The sequence below is a fragment of the Castor canadensis genome, chromosome X (genome assembly GCF_047511655.1).
Source record: "Castor canadensis chromosome X, mCasCan1.hap1v2, whole genome shotgun sequence".
Lineage (NCBI taxonomy): Eukaryota > Metazoa > Chordata > Mammalia > Rodentia > Castoridae > Castor > Castor canadensis.
The window spans coordinates 104,623,280-104,643,295 of NC_133405.1; the positions used below are offsets into that span (position 1 = coordinate 104,623,280).

General features: G+C 40.0%; 1 pseudogene; it reads left to right on the top strand.

The window, feature by feature from the left end:
• The first annotated feature begins 2,867 nt into the window (after positions 1-2,867).
• Positions 2,868-3,248, top strand: LOC109684726 (large ribosomal subunit protein eL22 pseudogene; annotated as a pseudogene).
• The last annotated feature ends 16,768 nt before the right edge of the window (positions 3,249-20,016 follow it).

Below are 20,016 nucleotides of genomic sequence, written 5' to 3' on the forward strand. Positions count from 1 at the left end.
CAATACTCAGTGCTTAGAAGGTAATCATTTTGGCAAACGCTTATGTACTAAACTGGGAACTTCTCCCATCCTGAGAACTTAGTTTTCTAATGCTCTAAGTCAATAAACAACGTGGAAAACTATAATCACCAGCACATATTATGATAAGGCTTCTTCCGGCCTCCTCAACTACAATGAAGTATTCAATCTTCCCTGTACTTCCTTGTCAGTAGTTTCCTGAAAGATCTTTGGTCTCCACTGAATATAAGAAGAAATATACCAACAGAAAAGGAGATAAGCAAGGAAGAGTGCTATGGGTGTCTCATAAAAGCTCCCCACTAATAGGCAGATTGTTACCATGTTTCCTAGTAGGCCAAGACCTAATGAATCTGAGCCACAGAACAGACAATGAAGGAAATGTGAAACGAAATGACCTCCTTTATCACATTGGCAGGGTTGTTTTTCTGCAATTGACCAATAGAGCACAAATAGTATTTTTCAAACAAGCACACCAGATAATTGGAACTGGCCAATAACAAAATGTTACTCTTGATTTTCTTTGTTATTGTGAGGCTTCATCTTTTTCTATGTTCATAATCATTGTATTGACAAGTTGAAAATTGCAGCATCAGAGACCACCAGCCTGCTATCATCTTTAGACAGAAATTACACTTTCATTTTGACATGTCACCCCTCAGATCTCTGTTCCCAACCTTTAAAAACAATAAAAAGTGGAATCAAACCTGATCGCATAATTTTATTCACCATGTTTAATTTAGTTTAGCTGTTTCCAAAAAGTTAATTCATCCTCAAAAGACAAATGAATGACAATATAGATTAAATCGAAAGCTCAGAGCACAGGTGCCCATGAAAAAGTTCGAGGCAAAGGGCGGGGGTGGGGTGGCCAAAAAGGAGCTCCAAACATTCTTTGAGCCATGGTCAGAATAAGAGAGTTAGTTAGAAAAAAATCCCATGCAACGACTTTGAAGAGAACTGTTCCCATTTGTATGCTGAAGTTCAGTCACATTGCTTTAAAGCCACACTTCTATACACGGTGTTTCATTCCTACTTAGATACTGCCTAGTAACTGCCCTTAGACAAGCACCTGTGTTGATGTTCTGAGCCCTAATCCTTACTTTTGCTTGATTGCCTAAGGATGGTGTGCCAACAATAAAACCACACTCTTAACTCCAAACTCAGTCTTCAGCACTTTGCTTTGTGATGCTGGGACTGGAATGCTACAAACCACATTTCTGCCTTTTAGCTGTTTCCTGTTAGATTCTGTCCATTCAGAAGACTGGCGAGAGATGCAAGGCTGGAAGAAGCAGAAGGGACACGTTTTTTCCTGTTTACTTCCTCTTTGTTTCCTATCTGCTTCTTGCTCCTGTGACAGTCACCCCTACCTCACTTCGTAATCGCAGCAGTGGCAGTCCCTTCCTGTAGCGACAGCTGAGTTAATCCATTTTAGAGTTTTTCCAACACTTGCAGAACCAGTTTCATCATGGGGCTTAGGTCCCCGCCCTGTGAGGTGTCTTCTCTCAGCCTCATGTGGTCCCTCCTCCATGCCTCCAAGTTTTACTAATTTCAGTATTTTCCCTTCATTCCCTCAGCACTAAGGGTGGTAGCTCTGTCCTGAAGTTGATACCTGAATGGTACATTAGAGTTCTCTTTTTTTACCTCTTCAACTATTACTATACGTTTAATTGTGTTCACCACCCCAGCAAAAAATGTTGAAGTCTGAAACCTTGTTACACGTGAATGTAACATTACTTGGAAATAGGATCTTCACAGATGATCAAGTTAAGATTAGATCATTAGACTAGGACCTAATTCAATTTCACTAGTGTCCTTATATAAAGGGAAAACTGGAACATGAGGACAGACACAGGGAGAATGCTACCTACAAGTCAAGGAAAGTCTGAAGCAACCAAAACCCAGAGAAGAGAGGCCAAGAATAGATTCCCCCTCACAGTTCTCAGAAGGAACCAATCCTGGTGACTCCCTGATTTCAGACTTCAGGCCTCTAGAACTGTGAGACAATACATTTCTGTTGTTTAAGCTACCCAGTTTGTGCACTTTGTTATGGCAGCCTCAGAAAACTAATACAGAGACCAAGTTAACAACTTTGTGCCTAGTTAACAATTTTCACATCCAATTCTCTTTTAAAATCACTGATGGGATTTCTGCCTCCTGACTGGACCCTGACTGATACATTTGATTTCCCTCCACAAGCAGGCCCTGGAAAAAGGGTGTGAATGCAAGCAGGGTATTTTTGATGTAGCTTATTTGGGAGTAGTTTTTTTTGGAGGTAATACCAAGAAAAATCAACAGGGAAGGGAAGGAAGGTAATAAATGATAAATTGATGAAGGTACTGCTATGGGCAATTAGCATTTAACCATAATGAGGACCTCGGGATGACTCTACAGAACATGCCTTAGAATTGTCCCACTCAAAAGGCATCGTAACATGTTTCCACCAACTCCTGTCCTTTACTACTTAAGGGTTAATCTTGGTAGCATTACGTCCTCAGCAGTTCTGGTCTTCCTTGTACAATGACAGAGCATGTACCTGTAGCCAGAGAAAGTCCTCAGGCAAGAGGATTATGTAAGTGCTATGGCAAGAAGCTGTGGGCGTGACAAGGGAAAGAATACAGAGGGGCATCCACAGCATCTGCCACTCCTCGCAGGAGGCCTTCAACGTCTAGCTATTCAAAGATGCTTCAAAGGGGGCAGGGGGAAGAAATGACCCAAGCCTTGTATGCACGTATGAATAATAAAGGAAAAAAAAACAAAGATGCTTCAAAGTCTCCAGAGATTATGAAATGTGGGCACCTTTTGTTTTGCCAACGAGCTTTAGTATAGCTTTTTTTTCTGTCTCCACTGCCACCATGGTGCCCATGAAAAAGTTTGTGGCAAAGAGGGAAGGGAGACAACAAAAGAAACAGGTTCTGAGGTTTATCCTTGACTACGCCCACCCTGTAGAAGTTGGGATCATGGATGCTGCCAATTTTGAGCAGTTTCTCAAAGAGAGAATGCAAGTGAAGTGAAGGGAAAAGCTTGGTGGAGAGGTTGTAACCATCTAAATGGAACAAGAGCAAGACCACCATAACTTCTAAGGTGACTTTTATCAAAAAGTATTTAAACTATCTCACAAAAAATTTTGAAGAATAAGCTACGCTATTGGTTACACACAGTTGCTAACAGCAAAGAATTATGAATTACATTACCTCCAGATTAACCAGGACAAAGAGGAGGAAGATGAGGATTAAAATTCTTTTATCTGATATATTTTGTATGAGTTCTTGAGTAAAACTTGGGAACTGAGGTTGGAGGTTTGTCTGAAGTGGTAGAGCACCCATCTAGCAAGTGTGAAGTCCTCAGTTCAAACCCCAGTGTCACTAAAAAACAAAACACTCAGGAACCAAAAAAAAAAAAAGATTTTAGTGAAGTAAGAGCACTATTGCCCCTGCGAATCAAGTGCATCTATGGAGCTGAACAATACAACAAAGCTTCCTTTGTACTTGCTGTCTGAGCTTATCTAGTGCATGAAAGTATATTATGCAGATATATTTAAACTGTTTTGTTTATAGTCCTCACCCCATAGCCTCTTTTCAATGACTCAACAAAACCACAGAATATAAGAACTAAAAGAGGTGTTAGAGATCAGCTAGTCTGCAAGGTTTCAAGAAAATTTACACTTGGAAACCTTCACACATACAAAACTTCAAGTATGAAAGAGAACTGAAAATGTAGTCACTCTGGTTGACATTTGTGAGGAGCAATGGTAGGGTGTCTTTCCTTGTTGCATGCTCCCTCCCTCTCATCTCTCTAGCACCCTAAAGGGTGGTCACAGAACCCTAAGTGTTCATATAGTCCAATTTAACCAGCCATGATCTACTCCAAGCTTCTCATGTTAATAAGGAGAGAATTTCAATTTTTCTCCCTCAGTCTGCTAACACTGACTTTAGCTCTCTTTTCTTCATTAGTGTATATTAACTATACAAAGGGATTTCATTGTAATATTTTCATACTTGCATATAATTTACCTTGATCAAATTCACCCTCTGGTACTCTTTCTTGTCCCCCTTCCCTTTTTATAATTTTAATGAGTTTTATTATACTATTTTCACACATGCATATAAGGTACTTCAATCATATTCATCCCCTAGTCACCCTCTCCTTTTGTCTTCCCAACTCCTGCTGGTTCCCACCCTCAAATGGTCCCCCTTTTGCATTTATGTTGTGGGTACTTTTTAAGTCTAGATTCCACATATGAGAGAAAACATGTGATACTTGTCTTCCTGAGTCTGCCTTATCTCTCTGAACATGATGATCTCCAGTTCCATCCATTTTCCTGCAAATGACATGATTTCATTCTTTTTATGAAATAATCCTCCATTGTATAAACATACTACATTTTCTTTACCCATTCATCCATTGATGGGCACCTAGGCTGATTCCATAGCTTGGCTATTGTGAATAGTACTATTTAGCTTTCTTTATAAATCCTCATAATTTACACAGAATGATTCAGAATGACTGACATAGAATGAATGCTATTATTGAAAACAGGACTCACAAAGCAAATTAATTAGATTAAAATTAAAAGGTAAAATGATCATTCTCACAACTCCAACCACTTCAAATAAGGAGTTCTCATTTTAAAAAGAAAACTGGGAAAAACAGCTAAATGGAGGGTAGAACAGAAGAGTGGATTAGGACAAAGAACTGGGAAATACAAGTATAAGAATCAGTAAGTAGTTCTTGAAGAAGTATTTCTATTGCACATGTGGATAAGCCCCCTGAAGGTGTGAAGGCCAGAATGAAAAGCCAACTACAATTAATTAGGGAGAAAAGTTAACAAAGACATAGGAGAGTCAAGTCAAACAGATGAGAAAAAACACAGACCAATGTAGAGCACCAGAATGTAAAGAAGAAGAGAGATTTTAAAAGGCCAAATTATTTACTGTAGCACAACTGAGTCATTAGAATGAAAGTTGAATGGACAGGAGTGGTGGCTCATGACTGTAATCCCAACTACTCAGAAAGGGAGGTAGGAAGATCACATGCAAGGATCTGGCAAAAGCACAAGACCCTATCTGAAAAATAACTAAAGCAAAAAGGTCTGGGGGCATGGCTCAATGGGTAGGACTCCTGCTTAGTAAGCATGAGGCCCTGAGTTCAAACCCCAGTATGACAAAAAAAAAAAAGAAAGTTGATTAGTTGATTTGTACCACTGGCTTTCACCAAATGGTCTTAAATTATACAGTTCTGGTAAATGGTGATGTGGATTCGAGAGAATTTTAAAGAACGAGGCATGGCCATTTTCTGGTTTCTTTACTAGTTAAAAAAGAAAGAAAACCCTGTTTTTCATGAGGTTCCATTCCAGAAGTCTTTTGTCAAGCTTCAGTCAACTGTTGTCTACTTTTCCCAGTAGCCAAGGTTTTAGGTATGGATTGTGATGAATCTCTGGTTCAGCTAGAGGCTCTCCCATTTTAGTCTGTATCACAGCTTGTTTTCTTAGTAGAGTTCTGTTTGTGGAATGCTAGGACTGCTTTCTATGACAACATTTTTTGTTGGATACTCTGAGGATGGCTTCATTCTTTGATCTCATAATTTTTCAGATTTGTATTTATTGAACAGTCGTAATTTAAGTTGGTTTAAAAAAAGCCTGCAGCAAGCATCAATGGTAATTTTCATTATTTAAGTTTTTCATAAGAACTCACTATATTTGAACACATTCTTCATCAACACTTCAACATTCAGGTCTGTACTCTCCTTTAACCAACTGACAATAATTTTTGTGAACTGGTCAACCCTTACTCGGGGTCATCCTTGCTGCGATAAATTGAAACTTTAATACTTTGGAGAATTACAGTGGTACTACTCCTAGTACTGACAGGGACTATAGGAAGCCTGATTGCAAGCCTTTCATCAAAACAGAAGTGGTCTCCCCTTTTGATGCTGCCCCATGGGGGGGCGGTGATCATGTTTCTGTCCTTGCCTGATTCTTCTCCATCCTGGAAACCTGTATGCCATGAGTAGTGATGACTGCCATTTCCCTAGCCCTCAAGCAAGAGACTCTGGAATGAATGATCTTTGCCTCTTCACTCCCTTGCCTCTGTGTGGATATTATTACATTTTATTTCAGGAGCCAGGTGTGATGATACACACCTGTAATCTCAGCATTCAGGAGGCTGGGAAGCAAAGCAGGAAGACCATGAGTTCCAGACCACCCTGGGATAAATAGACCCTGTCTCAAAAAAAAATCTATTTCTAACTCTTTCACACTTACTCTGGTTATTGATTGTGGAACCAAACACCCTGTGATGGTTCATTTCATGTGTCACCTGGACTGAGCCATGGGCTGCCCAGAAGATTGGTAAACATTGCTTCTCAGTGCATTTGTTAGAGCTTCTGGAAAGGAAGGGATCAGCATCTGGATTGGTGGACTGATTACAGCAGATGGCCCTTCCAAATGGGAGTGAGCATCTGGACAATGCTCCATTGAGGGCCTGAAAAAGAACAAAAAGGTAGAAGAAGGCTGAATTCAAGTTCCCTCCACCTTACTGTTGAGCTGAGACATCCATCTTCATCTTCTCCTGCCCTCATTGCTCCTGGTCCTCAGGCCTTCAGACAGATGCTAAAATTTACACTATCATCCCTCCAGCTCCCCTGCCTTTGAGCCACACCACTGGCTTCCTTAGGTCTCCATCTAGTAGATGGGCTTCCCAACCTCCATATTATATGAGCCATCTCATAAGAAAGCTCTTTCTAGATATATATATATATACACCTCCTATTGGTTTTGGTTCTCTGAAGAGTTCTGACTAATACACACTCCAAGCTCAGTGGCATGAAATAACAACCGTTTGATGCTAACAGACTCTGTGGGTTACACATTTGGACAAGGCCCAGCAAGGATGGCTTTTGTCTATGTGCTGCAATCTGGGGGGAAATAGACTCAGATTATGTGGAGGTGACTCAAATGTCTGGGAGCTAGGATTATCTGGAGGCATCTTCACTTACCTCTCTGGTACCTGGACTGGGATGACTCTAAGACTGGGCTCTACTGGGACTGCCAACCTGAGCATCTACTCCTGGCCTATTTGTGTCAAGCTTCCTCAAACTATGGAGCCTGGGTTCCAAGAGGCAGTGTCCTGAGAAGTAGCAGGTAGAGAACAAGTAGCTTATGGTAACCAGGCATAAGCTGCATGGTCTTTTGTATAGCCTTGGATATCATGCAGTATCTCTTTATTCCATTCCATTGGTTATAAGCAAGTCACTAGGTCCCTTCCATATTCAAGGGAAGGAGCCTCTTGATAGACAAGTGGCAAGTTCTCGTTGCAAAAGAGCATGTAGCATCAGTGATACTGTTGTAGACCACTTTGCAAAATATGACTTGCTATAATACTCTTGGTGGTCATTTTTGCTGTTTTCCATCAACTCAGCAAAACCCCTCATCTGGGCCCTGGCAGTCTTCTAATCACCTAATAAGAATTTCTCTATTTCTTTTTTCAAACACAATCCTATCATTTCACAGTTCTCTAAGTCCAACACAAATGTGACCATACTAAAATCAAGGTGTCTGCAGGCTGCATTCCTTTCTGCAAACTCTTCTGAAAAGAAGAATCCATTTCTTTATTCAATCAAGTTGTTGACAGAATTCAGTTCCTTGTGGTTGTAGAACTGAGGTCCAGTTTCCTTGCTTGCTGTCAGCTGAAGGTTGTTCCCAGCTTCTAGAGGTCTCCTGAATTCCTTGGCTCATGGCCCCTTTCATCTCTCATCCAAGCCAGGAGCAGTGGCTCATCTCTCAGGCAAGCCAGGCTCTCGGGCCTCTTCTATGACATCTCTCTAACCTACTCTTCTGCCTGCCTCTTTCACCTTTAAGGCCCTTTATGCTTACATGGGGCCTGCCCAGATAATCCAAGCTTATCTCCTTATCTCAAAAGCCCTAACCTTAATTCCACCTGGCATAACACCAGAGATTAGGAGGTGGACGTTTTTGGGGAAGGGAGACATTATTTGGCCTACCACAAAGACCCTAGGTAAGAGCACTACTTCTCTATTTCATTTTTTAAATTATAGTAGTAAAATATACATAGCATAAAAGTTACTAAGTGTACAATTCAGTGGCATTAAATATACTCACAAAGTTGTACAACCATCACTTCTGTCCATTTCCAAAACACCAAACAAAAACTCTGCAGTCTTTAATACATAACTCCCCCTTCCCCTCCTCTCTGTGATCGCTGATCTGCTCATTGCCTCTAAGAACTTGCCTATTCTAGATATTTTATGCAAATGGAATCACACAAAATGCATCTTTTGTGTCTGGCTTATTTCACTTAGTAAAATGTCTTCAGGTTCATCCATGTTTTAGCAGTTAACAAAACTTAATTCCTTTTTATGGCTAAATAATATTCTAACATATGTATATGCCACATTTTATTTGTTCATTCATGTGTTGATGGACACTTGGGTACTTTACACCTTTTTGCAATTATGAACCATGTTGCTACGGACATTGATATACACATATCTATTTGTGTCTCTGATTTCAATCCTTTAAGGCAAATACCAGTAATTCTTTTCTTTTCTTTCTTTCTTTTTTTTTTTTTTGACAGTACTAGCAGGGGTTAACTCGGGGACTTGCACTTGCTAGGCAGATGCTCTACCACTTGAGCCACTCCACCAGCCCTTTTTGTGTAGGTTATTTTTGAGATATGGTCTCCGTTCATGTCTGGGTCAGCCTGTACTATGATCCTCTTATTTGTGCCTCCCCACACAGCTGGGGATAACAGGGTATGCCACTGTGCTCAACCATTGGTTGAGATGGGGTCTCTTGAACATTCAGCCTAGGCAGGTCTCAAACCACAATCCCCCTGATCTCTGCCTCTTGAGTAGCTAGGATTGCAGGTGTGAGCCGCCAAGTCTGGCCATATGATAATTCTACATATAACCTTTTGAGAAAAGGCCAAATTGCTTTCCACAGCAGCTATACCATTTCACATTCGTATCAGCATTGTACAAGGAATCCACTTTCTCCACATCCTCACCAACACTTATTATCCTTTTTTTAGTTATAAACATCTTAGTAGGTATGAAGTCATAGTTCACTGTGGTGTTGATCTGCATTTCCCTTAAGATTAATGATGTTGAGCATCTTTGTATGTTTAGCCGCCATTTGCATACTTCTTAGAAAAAATTGTCTATTCAATTCTTTTTCTCACTTTTAAATTGGAGTTGTCCTTTTTGTTGTTGAGTCTTAGGAGTTCTTTCATATATTTAGATATTAAATGTTTATCAGTCTCCATGGGAAGGTTGGTGCCAGGATGCCCTCCCCCAGTGATACTAAAATCCACAGATGCTCGTCTCACATAGTGTTTTCATATACTTTAAATCATCTGTAGATGACTTACACACCTCAGACAATGCAAATGCTACATAAATAGTTGCTATACTGTATTGTTTAGGGCATCATAACAAAGAGGAAGTCTGTTCATGTTCAATGCAGATGCAATTTTTAAAACTATTTTCAATCCACAGTTGGTTGCATCTGTGATGCAGCACCCACAGATATGGAGGGCCAACTGTACTTGGCAAATCCTTCTCTATGCCAGGCACTGAATTTCCTTGCTGGAATTACCTACTCTCTGCCCAATTTCTCTGAAGTGGTATTTCTTTGGTTGTCTACTCCAGCTCTGTGTCTGGTTGCAGTGTTTGAAGGCCTTTGGCTCCATGCCTATCTTTCCTGAAGTTCCTGAAATCCTACCCTGGGTTTGAGCCCTGTATCTGCTGCTTGACTAGAAATGAAGATCACACAGTTTTCCTAAAAGCATTCTTCCACTCCTCATGATAATGAAAGTGACTACCTTATATTGACATCTACTACATGCTACATATTGTGCTCAACATTTGACAAGTTAGCTCCAATGCTTATTTTGCCAGTTGTTCCAGGTGCTAGGGATACAGCAGTAAGCTAAACAAAGTTCCTGTCTGACAGGAGCTTATGTTCTCTCACAGTTCCTGACATAATTCAGCAAAGTGCAGAGAAGAAAAGAAGCCCAGAGAACTCAGGTAACCTACCAAAACTACACAGCTGTTGTCACAGCTGAAATTTGAATCTAATTCTCTGATCCCAACACTTACATTCTCTATACTGAATCAAGGTACCTCTGTCTCTACAGTCAGCTCATGTTTTCTAACAAAATTTCTCAACACTGAAAATCACTTTCCATTAAACCTTGATGAATGATAACACAGGCACAACTGTACATCTTAAGGTACATGTAATTTGGAGGCTAGCTAGGAAATTTTTTTCACCCTTAGTTCTTAACATGCTTTAAAGGTATGTTAGTTTTCCTGCTTTTATAAAAATAATAACAGTGCTCTTTTAGACAGTTCAGGACTTTCCTTTATCTCAGGGTTACTATTCTGAGTAGTACTAAAGTTTCTCAGTATAGGACTATAGAGAAAAAAATGGAATAAATTGGGTTAAAAACTCACTGCCCCAGGACATATAATGAAAGGTAATTTTTAGATTATTTTACATAGTTAATATATGCCTGTTTTGTCTTGTTTTCTTTTCTCCAAAAAGGATAATGCTAAAAGAAATTTATTCAAGTATGAGTGTAACACCATAAGTAGATACTGCTCTGGTCTTGGCTATTCTGCATCAAGTTACATAAATTTGTACAATTTGGGTCTTTTCTTGAGACTTAATTTGCCTTTTGTAAAAACAAAAAAGACTGGATTAGGGCAATATTGTTTGTTTATTGAATTACATTTTTCAATGCAATGTTGTATGTTACCTAAATGATCAGAATAATGATCTCATTATCTTTATTTTACGTAATTTATTTTAAATTAGGGCTAGGGATATGCCCGATTAGTAGAGATTTCATCCCAACCTTTATATTCAGACCCCAATCCTTTGGTCTTTCAGAGAAGAAAGGCACTCCAATGACCCCTACAATCCTAGGAGTGAAAACTTCTTAAAACCAGGCTAGCTGAGTTCTGGTTAATCAAGGTTTAACTTACTCCATCTATATTCTATCATCTTTCTGAATATGTGCTAAAACATCCATCAGTATGAACAGTATATTTACCTCAAAACTTGTTGGAATTTGAGTTCCTAGAAAACAAGAACTTTTGACCTTTTTTGCTTAGAAAATAGCTTAAGTATGAAAAGTTGACATTTACTGAGTGCTTACTATGGGCAACTCACTGCTCCAAGTGCCTTATACATATTAATTCATGTAAGTCTCAATTCATAAGCATCTTCTGAAGTAGATAGCATTGTGATGCCCATTTTTCAGATTACAGAATTTGAGACACAAAGAGGTTTGTCATTTTAACTAAGGTCCCATAGTATGCTAGACTGCATTATGTGTTCACAGTTTTTCCTGCAGGCTATGTCTCCTGTCCATGGGAAAAACATACTTCCCTGATCATAGACAATGAAATGTTAATTGGCCTAACACAAATACAGGTTTTAAGTGTGCCTGTGTAAGCTTTCTCTCTTGAACGTCTGCCACCCTCCACAAGTGCATATCTTCTCAGTGGCTTCTCAAGAATGAGAAGATAACATAGAACAGACCTAAACCCAACCTCCATCCTAGAACAAAGGCCAGCCAATCCCACTTGAACCCAACAAAGCCACAGTCAACCCAATAGCTTGCAAACGGGAAAAGTAAGGAAGTTTCATAGCTATTTGTTATGCAGCATCATTTCAGCAAAATTATGACTAATAACACACCATTGAGACAAGGCACAACCAGAATTCAAACTCCATAGCCCACGTATGATTTGAACTACTTCAAATCAATTTGAGCCACTGCTCTAAAAGTACTCCATTCACAGATATTTGACCTGGAACATAGGCTACCTGTGCTCAAAGTATTATACCTTGAAATCATGTCTAGTATATAAAAGGAACAATACTGCTACCTATAAAGAGCAAGCCAAGGCAGGCAGCCTTGTGCTTATTTACTCTCACCCTAACTCCACCAAAAATAACTCATGGATTTTGCTCTTGAGGACCACATAGCCCAATTCAATATGTTCTATAAACTGACTTGGCCAAAGCAATGTGTAGTCAGTATCATTCCTTAGATTTACTAATGGCTTTATTTTTTCTTTTCTAATGGAATCATAAACTTGGGTGAGATATCCTGTTCTTATGGTGTCACACAGAGGGCATGGGAAGTCTTGTAATGGTTCTTTCAAGATTTTCCCCCTTCTACTAGCATCTGAAACAATGCTATTAATTATACAACTTCATGTGGCAACCATCCTGTTCAGTACTTGCCTCTGCCCACTAGCTTCTGACTTGGCTTGTCTTTGTGGGGCTGAGTGGGACGATGCTTTCGTTCTTAGATGGCATCCCTGCCATGCCTGGATGCTTGCCTCAGGGTTCCCTGAATCTTAGGTAATCAGGAATGTAAATCTATTCATTCACTCAGTAAATATTGAGCATTGCAAGATGAGGCATTGTGCTAGACAAGCACTGAAATGTCACTTCTTCTTTCTTCTACACCATAAACATGCGAGGAAAGAGGATCCAAAATGAAGATGTGGATGAAGTGAGCCTGAAAGGCTTTCCTGCTTCTTCCCTTCATTTCTTTAACCAGTGAATCTTGGTTTGTCTTCTCCTCAGGCATCCTTCCAGTCTTTCTCAGCCTTATCAGCCCCCTGGCTACCGCCTTTCCTTTCCATAAACTGGTCTTTTCCATATCCCTTAAGTAATATCGTTTGGCCCTCTTCATGTCAATCAAACACACCCTGAGGCCAGTTGAGGAATTAGACACTGAGGGACAGCCTACCTTTCTGCCATATGTAGATTAAAGCATCACCATCAGTGGGGATGAAGTTGCCATTAACAATGGTTCAGAATATAGAAGCACAGAACATGGTGCTACTTTTGGAATGTTCAGGCTCCCTTAGCCCCTTTGAGCCTCAGTCCCCTCACTTGGAAAATGACTGTGTGTGTGCACAAACACACATGCACACAAAAAACAACCTTCATGCCTCCAGTGATGGACTGCTTAAAGAAAATATGAATTATACACACTTTGGGATTCCATCCAGCCAATTTTACAGTGAAGTAAATTTACATGAACTCACATGGAGAGATAATTGTAAGTTATTATTGAGAGTAAAAATCAAGTCAATATATAAATGATTCCACTTATAAGATGAAGCACATATATTGTTAGGACTTATTTTAGTCAGGACCTATGCTAAGCCCTCCTTATGTGTTATCATATTTAATCTTCATAATAACTGCAAGTTAGGCATTATTATTTGTCCCAACATGGCAGGCAAGGAAACGAGAGATGAGAAGTCACTTTCAAAGCTAGTAAGTGTTGGGGAAGCTATTTGAACTCCAGATACCCCAACTTTCCTTGAGGTATAATTCTCTTATAGAGAAAACATAGCTTAAGAAAATGAAACACTGTTTGTCTTCTTCCTGCTTATGGGCTGTTAGCCCCTTCTGAACAGTGGCTTCCCATTGTGTAGGGTTTGTACTATTGGTAGTAGGAGAGATAATTTCAGGGATGGCTGTTGGTAGTCCTCTCACCTACCATTAAATAACATTAAGTCACCTAGGGAGAGCATTAGTTCCTGTTCAATTCTTTTTAATCCTCTGATTACATCACTACCAAAGTTTCAACTTGGTGTGTTAGTATTTAATACTCTCTAACACTTGCTGATCTTTTCTTTTCTTTCTTTTATTTTTTATAGAAAACCAACTGCAGGCTTTAAGCAGCCAAATGCATCTAGTTAGAATTCAGGAACATTGTGCTGTTTTCATTGTGTTTATATCTATGGTAATCTTCTCTCTACAGCAAGTGATGCAGGACATTTATTTATTTTGTTTGTTTGTTTGTTTGTTTGTTGCAGTGCTGGGGTTTGAACTCAGGGCCTCATGCTTGCTAGGCAGGTGCTGTGCTGCTTGAGCCACTCTGCCAGCCCTCATTTATTTATTTTAATTATAAAATGTCTCTTCTTTAAGGGAATGCAATTACGACCTTTCTTCCTTTAAGAGTGTTAATTTAAAGAAAAAATTTTAACTAAGTAGTAGAATAAGTAATATATAGATGTAACAAAGTCTGTACTTATATGAATAAAGTGTGAATATGGTACAATGCTAAATATAAAAAGCAAATACCCTGAATAGCCGTGAAACTGAGCTTGTCTGTCTATATATACCATTTGTCAACCAGCTGATGCCAATAAAAATAACAAGAATAATATTTGTTTTTATATAAATAGAATTTGAGCAGTAAAATGTAAAGTTTCTTCTGATATTCAGTAAGGAATCTTAAGAAATACGTAGTTGAGATCATAATAACTGATGCTCATTTATCACTTACTATTAGACAGGATCTACTCTACATTTCTACCACAGACCTATGACTATTGTCCAGTACATGACCCTAGTCATCCAATAAAATCTGCGTCAGTAACTCTATATGTTCTGCTTTCCATACATTAGCTGATTACAATACTATAAAATAGGTACCATTATCTCCATTTTACACATGAGGAAACTGAGCTACAGAGAAGTTAAGTAACATATCCAAGTTCACGTAGATTATAAGCCTGACTCCAGAGTCCATGTTTTTAATCACGATGCTATACAGTCTCTTGATAATAAAATCATGCAAGCATTTATAGACATTCTTATTCTTCTTCATAATTACTTTCTGGAACTCAAGAAACGGAATCCCAACATTCAATTGACATGCCAATCATTACCATGCCCCCTGTGCTTTTCTTAGAAAACCTACATCATCTCTTACCATAGAAGTGCCAAACTTGCTAAGTCCCATGTCGTGCCATCCCCATCCTCACTCACAATTGACTAGACCAGGGTTTCCACCTGACCCAACTTGAACCAATCAGGTACTTTCTCCTGGGAATTTAGAAGCTGAATTCCAAAATCAGGACACTGAGAAGCTGAGTGAAGTCAAGACAGGCCAGTAGCCTGTGCCATGGCAAGCCAAAAATTGCATTACGTTAAAGTTCTAGAGGTGTGTGAAAGCTGTAGGAGATAGGACCAAGCAAACTTGCCAAGAGAAGAAATTGGGCTATGGCTCCCCAAGAAGTAAGCATGACCCTCTGAAGTGCCTGACATCCCAGTTCCTATTCCTACGTGACAGTCCCACATTCAAGTTCTTATCCTTGAGATTGTGGTATTTAATGTAGCAATAAACCCTGCTTCACTTCAAGGTAGCTTGAGTAAGATTTCTGTCTCTTGCTATCAAACATACCTAAACAGGGGTGAAGTTACCTGTGATGAATCTTAAGAGAGAATGTGAAATCAGCCATGTGGTGATAATAGGATCAGCGGTAAAAAGGTTCCTGGGCCCAGCTTAAGAAAATGGTAGCCCACATATTGCTGGCAAAGCAACAGCTTAAGTTATAGCCAGAAGTCTCAAGGTTCTCCAAATGGATTCTCACTGAAGAGGATTTGGGGGACCAGGTAGCCCAATAGAAGGATATCTGAGTGAGTTAATCACACCTGGAATCTAAAGTAAAGAATATCAAGAAAGATAAATCCTTTCCAAAGTTCCCAGCTGGAAAAAGATAAGTAAAAGCAAAAATGCTTAGGTAACTGTCATGGGCTGTTCTTTCTGTCTATAGCAGTTCATCTCAGGGCAATAGTAAAAATTCCATAAGGTCTGAAATGACTTCAACAGGACGCTTTATAATGCTTTATGAGTGATGCTCTGGGAAGTTGTTAGTAAGCCTGACAATCATAAATAAATCATCTGGCAGAGATTATTTAAATGATATATCATTGATAATAAGTATTTAGGTGTAATGAGCTTAATTGATTATAAGAGAGTAGCTTTTTAAGATGATGTAATAACTGCTAATGTTAGTTTGTTGTTTGAAGTGTGCACTGGTGGAAATGATTTAAAATTTTAAAGGATTTGACTTGCATTCGTTGTGAGTTATTCTAAAATAAATAAACAGGACTGATGCTGTCTTATAGCTCTGGATTGCTCTGTCACTAACAGATAAGGCTTTGGTTGATATGCAAAAGCTCCTATTTTGAGGCAGTTATCTGAAGCAAATTCATAAAAACCGATATATTATTGGGTTTGTCTCCCGCAATCAAAGAGGAAAAAAAGAAGAAAGAAAAGAAAGGAAATATTGCCACCAGTCACTCCTCAGCCAACTGAGATCAGACCTACATCTCTCAAATGCAATGAACATCAGCGCATTTATCTTGTTCATCTCTCTCTCTCACACTGTGGGCCAGCTTGGAGATCCAGAGTCAAAATAACACTTCAGTGAGCATATATAGTGGTAATAGAGGTATACTGCTCAGATCATCCTTCAAGAAAGAATTTACTATTCATGGCCAGGTGTGGTGGTTCATGTCTGTAATCCCAGCTAATCTGGAGATGGAGGTAGGAAGATTGACAACCGAGGTTAGCCCCAGGAAAAGGGCAAGACTATCTTGTTGGAAGTAATAACCCTCTTGTGCCTAAAACAGACACACAAGAGAAAGAAAATCTTGACAAGGCAATTTTCTCTTGATCAAGAGGGTGCAAACATGTGCTCACTCCTGCTACGCAAACACGCAAGCACAAAATGGCTGACAGTGGCTTCTTATATCCCTGACGCAGTTGTACCTGCTCCTCACCTGGGATTTGTCCAGGTCAAAGGTTTATAGTCTTTCCCGATTGGCTAAAAGGCCTGGGGGATGAGTTAGGGCATGCAGTTTGGTGGGCAATGGAGTTATACAGGAATCCAGAAGAAGAAGCAAGGACCCTTTAAACATGCAAGTCACCTAAGACCTGAGGAATTTTTAAGTAATCTAAGAGGGTAACAAATACTTTGATAGAAAAGATCATTTTTCCTACAATCTGAAAAACAAAAACTAAAATAAAAAGGGCTTGGGGATGTGGATCAAGTGGTAGAGCACCTGCCCAGCAAGCATGAGGCCCTGAGTTCAAACCCCAGTATTGCCCAAAAAGAAAAAAAAATATCAAACAAACAAAAAATTGGTATTCATCTGCAAGGATCTTGGTGAGCAGTGCTCAGTTGTAATTCCTTCAGCAACCACCTCAGGTTTGGAGCTTAGGCCAGGCAGCCTCATCCAATGATTCAGCACAGTAAGAGAACTGGGGACTGGTCACTTTGCCCAATGCTGGACTCCTCTAATGTCAATCTTTGTTCCAGTGTTCATGACTGGGTTGGTTCTTACCCAACACATAGTTGGGAGTGTTATTTGCTAATTCAACACTGCAAACTGCAGCTTTTCCCTTCTTAATTCTGTTTCTATCCCCTTTCATCTTTCACAAGCTTTACTCTAAATAAACCTATTGAGTACCCTCCTAACTCCATCTTCACAGTGGCTTGCTGAGGACCCAAATGACACAATACAATTTCACTTTTGGCTATTGCCATCCTTGAACCAAGACCACCACTATCTCCATGAGGACTTGATAGAAAAAGAACTTGGATACAAAAGTCCATGGACTTTTCCACTACTGATTAATTCATGACTGATCCAGTATGTTGGATTTCTGACTTTATTGGGATCCCAATGAGGAAACAAAATACAGCCTGTCCAAATAGCTCTGTCTGGCTTGTATGTTGTACTGGGTCCCCTGGGCTACAACAAATGTCCGAATTGAAAAAGACTCAAGTCTTAGTCACTGGAATGGGAATGTCAGAGAAAAGCCAAAGGCATCAAAAATCTCTAAACCCTTGGACTCCTCCAAGCCCTAAGTCCTCCCAGTTGGACAAATGTGATGATTCCTTCAAATATAAGGCCAAACTTGAGATGCAGCAAGGATCATTTCAAGCAAGAACCGCTGAAGCCCCTCCCATGCATCAAGTTAAGTACCAAAGACAAAGCAAGGCAAGAAAAGAAAAATGCTGTCCTCAGGGAGCATGCATTCCAGCCAGCTGTTGCAGAAGAGAAAGAGATAATTAAAAGGTCAAGTGCAGTATAATTTAAATGCTGCAGGAAGATCAAGCACAGGTGAGAAATAGAAATAACTGTGGGAATGAGGCTGCAGTTTTACATAGGGTGTCAGGGTACCTCACAGGTACAGTGTCATTGGAGTAGGAAGTAAGGACATAAGTCATGCATACATAGAAAGGAAAGCATTCCAGGCAGAAAGAAGAGAATTTGCAAAGACCCTGGAATGAGATCATGTTTGAGTGAAGCCAGTGTGGCTGGAGAGGAGAATGATGGGCCATGAGGTCAGAAAGATAGCTAAAAGTCACTTGTAAGCCACTACGAGGACTTTGACTGACTTTCCCTGAAGGAGTTTGATTAGAGGAGTGGTATGATCTGGCTTATTTTCACTCTGACTACTAGTGGTGATGGGCTCTGGAGCTTGAGTGGAAGAAGGGAGACCAGTGAGAGGCTACAATAATCCAGGAAAGAAGGGATAAAATAACCAGGGACAGAGCAAGTAGGCTGGCAGAGGAGGTGATAAGTGGTTGGATTCAGAATATATTTTGAAGGCAGAAATAATAAGATGTGCTAGTTGGTCACAAGAAGAGAGGAATTAAGGATGACACAGCCAGAACAACTGATAAAGGACATTGCAGAAAGAACAGGTTAAGAACAAAGACCAGAAACTATTTGGCGCATGTTTAGGTATAAGGTGCCAATGACACACCCAAGTGAACATGTTAAGGAGGCAGTTGTAACATCAGAAAATTCTCAGGGTCTGAACCAACCCAGCAGATAGTCTAACTGAGTAATTACTAGGCTGTAATTCAAAGGATGCCAACCCCTGCCAGAAAGATGCTCTTTTATGATGCATTCCCTCCCCTACGAGAAAATCCTCCCCAGATTTCTTCCTCCTAGCCTGGACATCCTCCAGTGTTCCACTTCTCAGTGAGTGGAAGCATCTATCCTGAAAGCCAGAAGTCACTGTCCTCTCCCTCCACATCCCTCCCACACACATATCCAGCCAATCATCAAGACCTATTTGTTTTCCCTCCTCTATACGTCTACAGTTTGTTTACTTTTTGCATCATCACTGCTCTCTGGTCTAAATAGTGCCATCATTCACCTGGACTACTGTACCAGCCTTCTGTCTGGTCACCTGTGTTCTCTTGGCTGCCTTCCATCCATTCTTATTCTACAAAGAGAGGGAAAGTTAACACAAGAGTTTGCACAGAGCTGGGCACTGGTGGCTTTGTACTACTTAGGAGGCTGAGATCAGAAGGATCATGGTTCTAGGTCAGCCTAAGCAAAAAAGTTTGTGAGAACTCATCTCAATGGAAAAAAGCCGGATATGGTGATGCATGCCTATCATCCCAGCAACAGCAGAAAGCATAAAATAGGATTGCGGTCCAAGCTCACCTGGGAAAAAAGCGAGACCCTAGCTCAAAACTAACAAGAACAAAAGGGGCTGGAAGCATAGCTCAAGTGGTAGAGCACTTGCCTACAAAGCACAAGGCCCTGAGTTCAAAGCACAGCAGCACCACCAAAAAAAATAAAAAAGAGAGAGAGAGTTTGCACAGGAGTGCCCAGAACTCAATCTTCTTTGGGCTCAAAATCTGGGCTAGGGCAAGGTGATAAAAGATAGAAGCTCCCAAGTAGTTGTGGGAAATCTAATAATATCAGGAGTGGTGTTGGATAGTGGCAGGTAATGGTAATTGATATAGTTTTGAATTGGGTAGTGACAAATAATAGTTATTAAATTTAGGGACATATTTAATAAATTAGACCAGGCATACTGAAAAAGGGACATAAGTTATCTGCTTTAGCTACACAATTTCCTTGACCTAAAGCTGAGCTTGGTCACAGAAAATAATGTTATACTTCTTCTTACATTTGCACCATGGTACATGATGTCACCCTGGCTCAATGGACCATTATCCTTCCATCTGTCCTCTGCCCGGGTGCTCCTTCCCTACCCCAGATGGGTTCAATGGATCTTCCTCAAAGAAACCTTCCCTAACCCCAAATTCAATGGGTTCCCCTTGTGCACTCTCTAAACTTAATATTCTACATGTCTTTCACAACACTTAGCTCAAGTGTAA